The following is an 11365-nucleotide window of genomic DNA, read 5'->3' as shown; positions in this document are numbered from 1 at the left end:
TATTAGCATGTGAAATACAAATTCAGTATCATTAGATAGATAATGAAATATATTTTCATATGGTATCTACACCATATCATATTTGTTGATAGATTCTTCTAAAAAAATTACTTGCTTTGACTTGTAAAAAAAGCATTAAGCTTTGAGATAGAGGTAGTAAAGAATATTGATTTAGCAAATCGAATTAAACTCTCATTTATTCTTGCTCAATTTCTCGGCCCATTTACGCGGTGAACGTATACATATTTTTTTTTTGGAGAAAAGAAGATTATATTAAAATATGACAGAAAGATTCAGAAGGTGATGAAAATTACACAAAGCTCCTCTGAATCACGACCACACCGTCGGTCAGAACGACCTTCTTGGATTTCAACATCCGGAGCCGCCATCTCTGGATTCCGGCGACGACCGAACGTATACAACTATACATACATATGATAGGACCGTAGTAGATGAATAAAGCAGGGCCTCGTGTACGCGGGAGGAGATAGAAGCCAGCCTTTTACGAGTTACAAGGATCCACTCTCTGACTTTCTCCTTTATTTTTGCTGGGAGGATCCACTTGCTGTCCATCACAAGGAGACAAAGTTTTTTCTTTTCATTTTACGCGCGAGAAGAGACAGCCTCTTCACGTCGCAAGCATGTACCGCATTCCTCGTCACCTCGCTGAATCTCGGAAAATGTTGCGCCAGTAGGCTACGCAATACATGCAGCAGAATCTCCACCAAAAATGTAAGAACAAATGATGTGACATCTGCGGGAGGTACGCTACGCATGTAGTGCCAAAGCCTGTTGGATAAATAGGTCATCCGGAGACAGGACATATTAATTTTTTGAACTACTCGTCAATTGTGCACGGAGAATCTTTTCTCTTTTGGACCCGCTCGGGTATACTCCCTCCGTCCACAAATAAGTGTACATCTAGGTTTTTGGATAAGTCAAACTTGTTCAATTTTGACCAACTTATTATCAAAAATTATACGCATATGTGACATTAGATTACTATATTATGAAACTACATTTCAAGGTGGATCTAGTAATACTAATCTAGTAATACTAATCTAGTAATACTAATCTAGTAGACGACTCGTGCCTTCCAAGTCGGAATTGCCTCGGGTACGATAGAATTTTACGATCTCTGTACGACTAGACTCGAGATGGGGCTTCCATGATCTACGACCTGTAATTTGGGAGGGCTTTAACCATGCAGGACGGAAAAAGTTATGGCTGACACAAATCGGATATGATTTTTTTGGGTACCACTACCTAAAGACCAACCTTCGTAAAGGGAAAAATCAACCCGAATTTCGTACGATAGAGCGACACGTGTCTGCCTTCCGTGACGAGTATGCCAGCCCACGCGCAACGGGACAAGTACGCCCGCGCACCCTGCCAGGTGCCAGCGAGCTGAGGAGTACGTCCGCGCGCCTCCGAGCAAGTACGTCTGCGCGCCGAGCGAGTACCTCCGCGCGCCCCTGAGCTAGCCAAGGAGTACGTCCGCGGGTGTCGTGCGAGTACGTCCGCACTAGCGAGCTACACCTGCGCATGCACACAGCGAACGATGCAAGCTCCACTGTATGTGTGCAAAAGCCACACACGTCCCTCATGCATGCGTAGACTTCGTTAGATTTCTTCTTTTCCTAACGCATAACAATATTTGTCTCACGTAGGTTGACACGAGTACACTTAGGTATAACACACGAGTACAGTTACATACAATATACAGGTACAGTTATGTGCACCACACGAGTACAGTTGCGCACACGAACGAGTATAGGTACAGTCGCACACACGAGACAGGTACAGTTGCGCACATGAGTAAGTACATTCGCGTACATGAGGGAGTACACGTACAGTAGCGCACACGAGCAGGTACAGTCGCGCGTAAGTACAGGTACAGTCCCGCACACGGGCGAGTACAGTTAGCGAGTAAAGGAAAAAACTGCACCAAACACATTAAAAACAGAAGTACTTTTCAGTTGAAACACAGGTACAGTTAGGTACACACCACAGGTATAATCATAATATTATTGGAATTACAAAAAAAAGTATCTCCAAACCTATCAATATGGGATCTAGTTTTGAAGATCTCGACGCGAGGATCTCAAAAGTGAAAACGGTTCGCAATTTGGACTTACGGTTCTCAAGATATTTCATTTTGAAAAAACGAATCTAGAGAAAAAAGGGAAAAACTGACACAACCCAGTCTTCTCTCTCCTCCCCCATCCCCACCTTCCTTCCCCTTGCGACACGTGGCGAGCAGAGAGACCACTTTCCAGGGATTTTCTGGCACCACAGCGCGCCACTTGTCGCGTGCGGAGCGAATTACATTCCCTTCGCGAAGGTCGGCCTTTTTCTAGAGTTTTCCGATTTTTTTTAGGTTCGTTCGAATTGGAGGATGGGCTCCAAGATCGGCCTTCTGGCCACACTTATACGTTTGGGCAAGGGGTTGTCCCAACTACCGATCGCATTTGTTTTTCCAGCAAGTTTAATTTAAGATAGAAATACTACATAGGCATCATCGTTTACATGGTTCATGAGTCCATGATAGCGAAAAATCATTAATACCTAAACAAGAGGCTTGTGCTGGCCCTCCCTTCTTCTATGCGAAATAAAAATACATAGTAACTCAAACTAGAGGGTTCTGATGGTCCTTGCCTTCGTCACTACAAAGGAAAACAAACTTCTAAGTCGGAATTGCCTCCCGTACGATAGAATTGATACGATCTCTGTACGACTACCACTGGCGGACCGTGGCTGCCACTTAAGGCATGGCCGGTTGAGGTAGACTGGGCCAAGTTAAGCCACTGGACCAAATGTTGTTGACAAATCAATACTTAATTAAGTTGATAGCTGAAAATACCTTGCTAATACTACTGTTTTCAGTTTGGAAAGACCGGGCCATAGCCTGGTTTGGTCCCCAAGAGGGTCCGCCAGTGACGACTACTATGACTACCGGTGCCGTAGGGTTCATGGTGTAATTTGGGAGAGCTTGAATCATGCGGTAGGCGAAGCATCACCATTAAACGCGGCGCAGAGAAATGCAACGACGCGCTAGGAAGACGAAGCGGCCACGGTCGCTGCCAAGCGGGTCCAAAGAAGAGCGGCATGGACACTGCGCTGACCGTGTTGTGCCCATAGCGACTCATGCCTATCCAAATTTGGACCGAGAGTATGGTACCGCAGACAGACCGGTCTATTTGGATCGGGCCGCTAGATTGGAGTCACATCTAACTTTTAACCACGCGAACGAAAAAAACAGTTATAATTTGTTTGCGTCGAACAAACCAGACAATGCGAGCATTATTCACTTGACTACCGGGTCCAGCTAGCGCTAGTCAACCGACGCGGATGAACCAGAAAATGTGCAGCAATTAAGCAGCGCGTGAAAAGTCTAGTCATGAAATAAAAAAAACAGGCCTGGACTCACGTGGTGGGGAGTACATGTTTACATTGCCGTCTGCACTGTCGCCGTCTCCATCATCGGTGCGGCGCTCTGTCCCTCGGGTTCATGCATGAAACTATCTGCCGGAGTTATAGCTGGCTAAACCAGCGTGGTGGTAGTGTAGTGGCGCTAGCTCTTTCAGCTCGATAGTGACAGAAGAGAATGGAAGATACACAACAGCCAATATCCGGGCTAGTGCTACGGGGTTCAGTCATGTGTAAGCTGATTCACCGCAAAGAAAACAAAAGTCATGTCTAAGCTGATTCTCAACTAAAATAGAATTAATGATTAAGCTACACTCCTTATCTTCTCTACGAAAAGATACACCGTTTGTTCGTTTGTTAGCTAGGACAGGGTTAACTAATGCGCCTTTGATTTTGTGGCAACCTTAATGATTACAATCTATATTGTAATTAGCTAGCTATACTATCTTTGTCTGGGTAGACCAGGTGAATTGCTTTTGCCTACACTGGTGTACCGTATGGGGCGAGGCGAATTACAATTACCTAGCATACAATGGAGTATGGGGTACAAGTAGCTAAGCTAAAACGAGGATGAATCAGCTGATCGGATACTGGCGAGTGGGAACGGATGTGGATGTACCCAAATGTGGGTAAAACCGTAAAAGGACGCGTGTAGAACTGGCGACATTGCTCCATTGAAAGACACTAGCTAGTCATGCATCGGTTTCACGGGATTCCTCTTTTTCGTGTCGCTTCCAGTTAAATGTTTCCCTTTTAGACCAGCGAAACAAAGGGATTTCATGACGGCAAATAAAAAAACACAAATATTTATATCATGATTTCATTTTATTTTGTAACATACCTCTACCCATTAATTAAAGAGAAGAGGTTTAAAAAAAGGAAATTTCGAAAAAAAGATAAACATAAGGGACTACCATGCCGGTTAATACGAAACACAAACGCTTCGCTCCGGCGGTGAGCCAAAGTTTTGCCTCGGTCTTAATTTGTTGCGGGAAACTCTCGCGTTTGTTTCATTCCATATTATCCATACTAGTGAACATGGCGGGAAACTCTGTCGCACACATTGTTATCTTCTATGTACACATATAATACGAGAACAAGGCCCACATCAAGAACCAAACCTTGTTAAAAATGTGTCTTTGCATGGAGATTTTAATTTGTTGATCCGAGCATCCCCTTGGCTACAAATTCCGTGTGCTCCCACTAGTACACTAACTACATCTAAACCATCACGATTCATGATTTGGTATCCCTCGGCAATGGCCTTATTGGCCGTGTCGGCTGATACGTCTCAAACGTATCTATAATTTCTTATGTTCCATGCTACTTTTATGATGATACTCACATGTTTTATACACACTTTATGTTATTATTATGCATTTTCCGGCACTAACCTATTGACGAGATGCCGAAGAGCCAGTTGCTGTTTTCTGCTGTTTTTGGTTTCAGAAATCCTACAAAGGAAATATTCTCGGAATTGGACGAAATCAACGCCCAAGGTCTTATTTTTCCACGAAGCTTCCAGAAGACCGAAGGGGATACGAAGTGGGGCCACGAGGTGGCCAGACTATAGGCCGGCGCGGCCAGGGAGGGGCCCGCGCCGCCCTATGGTGTGGGGCCCCCGCGCCGCCTCCAACCCTACCCTTCCGCCTACTTAAAGCCTTCGTCACGAAACCCCCTGTACCGAGAGCCACGATACGGAAAACCTTCCAGAGACGCCGCCGCCGCCAATCCCATCGCGGGGGATTCAGGAGATCGCCTCCGGCACCCTGCCGGAGAGGGGAATCATCTCCCGGAGGACTCTTCCTCACCATGATCGCCTCCGGATTGATGTGTGAGTAGTTCACCCCTGGACTATGGGTCCATAGCAGTAGCTAGATGGTTGTCTTCTCCTCATTGTGCTATCATGTTAGATCTTGTGAGCGGCCTATCATGATCAAGATCATCTATTTGTAATGCTACATGTTGTGTTTGTTGGGATCCGATGAATATGGAATACTATGTCAAGTTGATTATCAATCTATCATATATGTTGTTTATGTTCTTGCATGCTCTTCGTTGCTAGTAGAGGCTCTGGCCAAGTTGATACTTGTAACTCCAAGAGGGAGTATTCATGCTCGATAGTGGGTCCATGCCTCCATTGAATCTGGGACAGTGACAGAAAGTTCTAAGGTTGTGGATGTGCTGTTGCCACTAGGGATAAAACATCAATGCTTTGTCTAAGGATATTTGTGTTGATTACATTACGCACCATACTTAATGCAATTGTCTGTTATTTGCAACTTAATACTGGAAGGGGTGCGGATGCTAACCCGAAGGTGGACTTTTTAGGCATAGATGCATGCTGGATAGCAGTCTATGTACTTTGTCGTAATGCCCTGATTAAATCTCATAGCAATCATCATGATATGTATGCATCTCTATTTGTCAATTGCCCAACTGTAATTTGTTCACCCAACATGCTATTTATCTTATGGGAGAGACACCACTAGTGAACTGTGGACCCCGGTCCATTCTTTTACATCTGAATACAATCTACTGCAATACTTGTTTTCTTTACTGTTCTTCGCAAACAAACATCATTTTCCACACCATACGGTTAATCCTTTGTTTACAGCAAGCCGGTGAGATTGACAACCTCACTGTTTCGTTGGGGCAAAATATTTTGATTGTGTTGTGCAGGTTCCACGTTGGCGCCGGAATCCCTGGTGTTGCGCCGCACTACACTCCGTCACCAACAACCTTCACGTGTTCCTTGACTCCTACTGGTTCGATAACCTTGGTTTCATACTGAGGGAAAACTTTCTGCTGTACGCATCACACCTTCCTCTTGGGATTCCCAACGGACGTGTGTCAACTGCACGCATCAAGGATTTTTTCTGGCGCCGTTGCCGGGGAAATCAAGACACGCTGCAAGGGGAGTCTCTCACATCCAATCTCTTCACCTTGTTTTTGTCTTGCTTTACTTTATTTATTTACTACTTTGCTTGTTTCTTTATATCAAAAATACAAAAAAATTAGTTACTAGTTTTACTTTATTTACTGTCTTGTTCGTTCTCTATATTAAAAACACAAAAAAATTAGTTACTTGCATTTACTTTATTTAGTTTGCTTTATTTACTACTGTTAAAATGAATACTCCTGAAAACACTAAGTTGTGTGACTTCACTAGCACAAATAATAATGATTTTCTATGCACACCTATTGCTCCACCTGCTACTACAGCAGAATTTTTTGAAATTAAACCTGCTTTACTAAATCTTGTTATGCAAGAGCAATTTTCTTGTGTTAGTTCTGATGATGCTGCTGTCCATCTTAATAATTTTGTTGAACTTCGTGAAATGCAAAAGTATAAGGATGTAGATGGTGACATTATAAAATTGAAATTGTTTCCTTTCTCCTTAAGAGGAAGAGCTAAAGATTGGTTGCTATCTTTGCCTAAGAATAGTATTGATTCATGGACTAAATGTAAAGATGCTTTCATTGGTAGATATTATCCTCGTGCTAAAATTGTATCTTTGAGAAGTAGCATAATGAATTTTAAACAATTGGATAATGAGCATGTTGCCCAAGCATGGGAAAGAATGAAATCTTTGGTAAAGAATTGCCCTACCCATGGACTAACTACTTGGATGATCATCCAAACCTTCTATGCAGGATTAAATTTTTCTTCGCGGAACCTATTGGATTCAGCTGCTGGAGGTACTTTTATGACCATCACTTTGGGGGCGGCAACAAAGCTTCTTGATAATATGATGATCAACTACTCTGAATGGCACACTGAAAGGACTCCACAAGGTAAGAAGGTAAATTCTGTTGAAGAAACCTCCTCCTTGAGTGATAAGATTAATGTGATTATGTCTATGCTTGTGAATGGTAGATCTAATCTTGATCTTAATAATGTTTCTTTAGCTTCATTGGTTGCTCAAGAAGAGAATGTTGATGTGAACTTCATTAAAAGTAATAATTTCAACAACAATGCTTATAGGAATAATTCTGGTAACAACTATAGGCCATATCCTTCTAATAATGGTAGTGGTTATGGTAATTCTTATGGTAATTCTTACAACAATAATAGAAGTGTACCCTCTGGTCTTGAAGCCATGCTTGAAGAATTTATTAGTACACAAACTGCTTTTAACAAATCTGTTGAAGAAAAGCTTGATAAAATTGATATTCTTGCTTCTAAGGTTGATAGTCTTGCTGCTGATGTTGATCTTTGAAAATTGAAAGTTATGCCTAATGAAGATAAAGATATTAAGTCATTTGCTACAGCAAACGCCATACAAGTTCGAATTAATGAAAATATTAGATTGATGGCTGAATTGCATGCTAGGTGGGAAAGAGAAGAAAACGAAAAACTTGCTAAAGAGAATAATGTAGCTAAAGTTTGGACTATTACCACCACTAGTAATGTTGATGCTTCTGTTGCTACACCTCCTACTATCAATGGTAAAATAATTGGTGTTGGCAATGTTTCTACTCCTAGTGCAAAGCGTACAAAACTGCTTGAAACTGCTAAAACTGCTGAAACTGTTTGTGATAAAACTGCTGAAATTTTTCAAAATAGTGGGGACAATGATCCCATTGCTGTAGATCATAATGGTTTATATTTTGATGATTGTCATATCTCTGAAGTTATAAAGTTCTTACAAAAACTTGCTAGAAGTCCTAATGCTAGTGCTATAAATTTGGCCTTTACAAAACATATTACAAATGCTCTCATAAAAGTTAGAGAAGAGAAACTAAAAGTTGAAACTTCTATTCCTAGGAAGTTAGAAGATGGTTGGGAGCCCATCATTAAGATGAAGGTCAATGATTTTGATTGTAATGCTTTATCTGATCTTGGTGCAAGTATTTCTGTTATGCCTAAGAAAATCTATGATATGCTTGACTTGCCACCATTGCAAAATTGTTATTTGGATGTTAATCTTGCTGATAATGCTATAAAGAAACCTTTGGGGAGGATTGATAATGTTCGCATTATGGTTAACAATAACCTTGTCCCCGTTGATTTTGTTGTCTTGGATATTGAATGCAATGCATCTTGTCCCATTATATTTTGAAGACCTTTTCTTCGAACTGTTGGTGCTACTATTGATATGAAGGAATGTAATATTAAGTATCATTTTCCTCTCAAGAAAGGTATGGAACACTTCCCTAGAAAGAGAATGAAGTTACCTTATGATTCTATTATTAGAACAAATTATGATGTTGATGCTTCATCTCTTGATGTTACTTGATTCACACTTTCTGCGCCTAGCTGAAAGGCGTTAAAGAAAAGCGCTTATGGGAGACAGCCCATTATTTTACTACAGTACTTTTATTTTATATTTGAGTCTTGGAAGTTGTTACTACTGTAGCAACCTCTCCTTATCTTTATTTTATTGCATTGTTGTGCCAAGTAAAGTCTTTGATACTAATGTTGATACTAGATTTGGATTACTGCGCAGAAACAGATTTCTTACTGTCACGAAATTTAGCAGCCCCGTCTGTAGGTAACTCAGAAAATTCTGCCAATTCATGTGCGTGATCCTCAGATATGTACGCAACTTTCATTCAATTTGAGCTTTTTCATCTGAGCAAGTTAAGGGCCCCAGAAAAATTCGTCTTTACGGACTGTTCTGTTTTGACATATTCTGCCTTTTATTTCGCATTGCCTGTTTTGCTATGTTTGATGGATTTCTTTGTTCCATTAACTTTTAGTAGCTTTGTGCAATGTCCATAAGTGTTAAGAATGATTATGTCATCTCTGAATATATGAATTTTCAATTCTGCACTAACCCTCTAATGAGTTTGTTTCAAGTTTGGTGTGGAGGAAGTTTTCAAGGGTCAAGAGAGGAGGATGATACAATATGATCAAGAAGAGTGAAAAGTCTAAGCTTGGGGATGCCCCGTGGTTCATCCCTGCATATTTCAAGAAGACTCAAGCATCTAAGCTTGGGGATGCCCAAGGCATCCCCTTCTCCATCGACAACTTATCAGGTCACCTCTAGTGAAACTATATTTTTATTCAGTCACATCTTATGTGCTTTACTTGGAGCGTCTGTTTGTTTTTATTTTTGTTTTTGTTTGAATAAAATCGGATCCTAGCATTCTTTGTATGGGAGAGAGACACGCTCCGCTGTTGCATATGAACACATGTGTTCTTAGTGCTACTTTTAATGTTCATGGCGAAGGTTGAAAACTGCTTCGTTCATTATTATATGGTTGGAAACGAAAAATGCTTCATGTGGTAATTGGTATAATGTCTTGAATAATTTGATACTTGGCAATTGTTGTCCTCATATAGATCATGTTTAAGCTCTTGCATCATGTACCTTGCACCTATTAATGAAGAACTACATAGAGCTTGTTAAAATTTGGTTTGCATGATTGGTCTCTCTAAGTCTAGATATTTTCTGGTTAAGGTGTTTGAACAACAAGGAAGATAGTGTAGAGTCTTATAATGCTTGCAATATGCTCTTATGTAAGTTTTGCTGTACCGGTTTATACTTCAGTTTGCTTCAAACAACCTCGCTAGCCTAAGCCTTGTATTGAGAGGGATTACTTCTCGTGCATCCAAATCCTTGAGCCAAAAACTATGCCATTTGTGTCCACCATACTTACCTACTACATGGTATTTCTCTGCCATTCTAAAGTACATTACTTGAGTGCTACCTTTAAAATTCTATTCCTTGTCTTCGCAATACATAGCTCATGGGAAAATAGCCTTAAAAACTATTGTGGTATTGAATATGTTGCTATGTATCTTATTTCTTATAAGTTGCTTGTTGAGCGGTAACCATGTTTCTGGGGACGCCATCAACTTTTACACCTTTGTTGGATATCATGTGAGTTGCTATGCATGTTTGTCTTGTCTGAAGTAAGGGCGATTTTCATGATCAAATGGTTTGAGTATGCATATTGTTAGAGAAGAACATTGGGCCGCTAACTAAAGCCATGAATCATGGTGGAAGTTTCAGTTTGGACACAAATCCTCAATATCTTATGAGAATATTATCTGTTGTTGAATGCTTAAGCATTAAAAGAGGAGTCCATTATCTGTTGTCTATGTTGTCCCGGTATGGATGTCTAAGTTGAGAATAATCAAAAGCGAGAAATCCAATGCGAACTTTCTCCTTAGACCTCTGTACAGGCGACATAGAGGTACCCCTTTGTGACACTTGGTTGAAACATATGTTATGCAATGATAATCCATGTTAATCCAAGCTAATTAGGACAAGGTGCGAGCACTATTGGTATTCTATGCATGAGGCTTGCAACTTATAGGATGTCTTATACATAACACATATAAATTATTACTACCATTGACAAAATTGTTTCTATGTTTTCAAAATGAAAAGCTCTAGCACAAAAATAGTAATCCATGCTTCCCTCTGCGAAGGGCCATTCTTTTACTTTATATTGAGTTAGTTTACCTACTTCTTTCTATCTTAGAAGCAAACACTTGTATCAACTGTGTGCATTGATTCTTACATGTTTACCTATTGCACTTGTTATATTGCTTTTATGTTGACAATTATCCATGAGATATACATGTTGAAGTTGAAAGCAACCGTTGAAACTGATATCTTCCTTTGTGTTGCTTCAAAGCTTTCTACTAAGAATTTATTGCTTTATGAGTTAACTCTTATGCAAGTCTTATTGATGCTTGTCTTGAAAGTACTATTCATGAAAAGTCTTTGCTATATGATTCAGTTGTTTAACCATTGTCTTTACCATTGCTTCGAATCGCTGCATTCATCTCATATGCTTTACAATAGTATTGATCAAGATTATGATAGCATGTCACTTCAGAAATTATCCTTGTTATCGTTTACCTACTCGAGGGCGAGTAGGAACTAAGCTTGGGGATGCTTGATACGTCTCAAACGTATCTATAATTTCTTATGTTCCATGCTACTTTTATGATGATACTCACATGTTTTATACA

This window comes from Lolium perenne, chromosome 1 (genome assembly GCF_019359855.2).
Source record: "Lolium perenne isolate Kyuss_39 chromosome 1, Kyuss_2.0, whole genome shotgun sequence".
In the NCBI taxonomy this organism is placed as follows: Eukaryota; Viridiplantae; Streptophyta; class Magnoliopsida; order Poales; family Poaceae; genus Lolium; species Lolium perenne.
Note: the sequence above shows the minus strand (reverse complement) of the source record.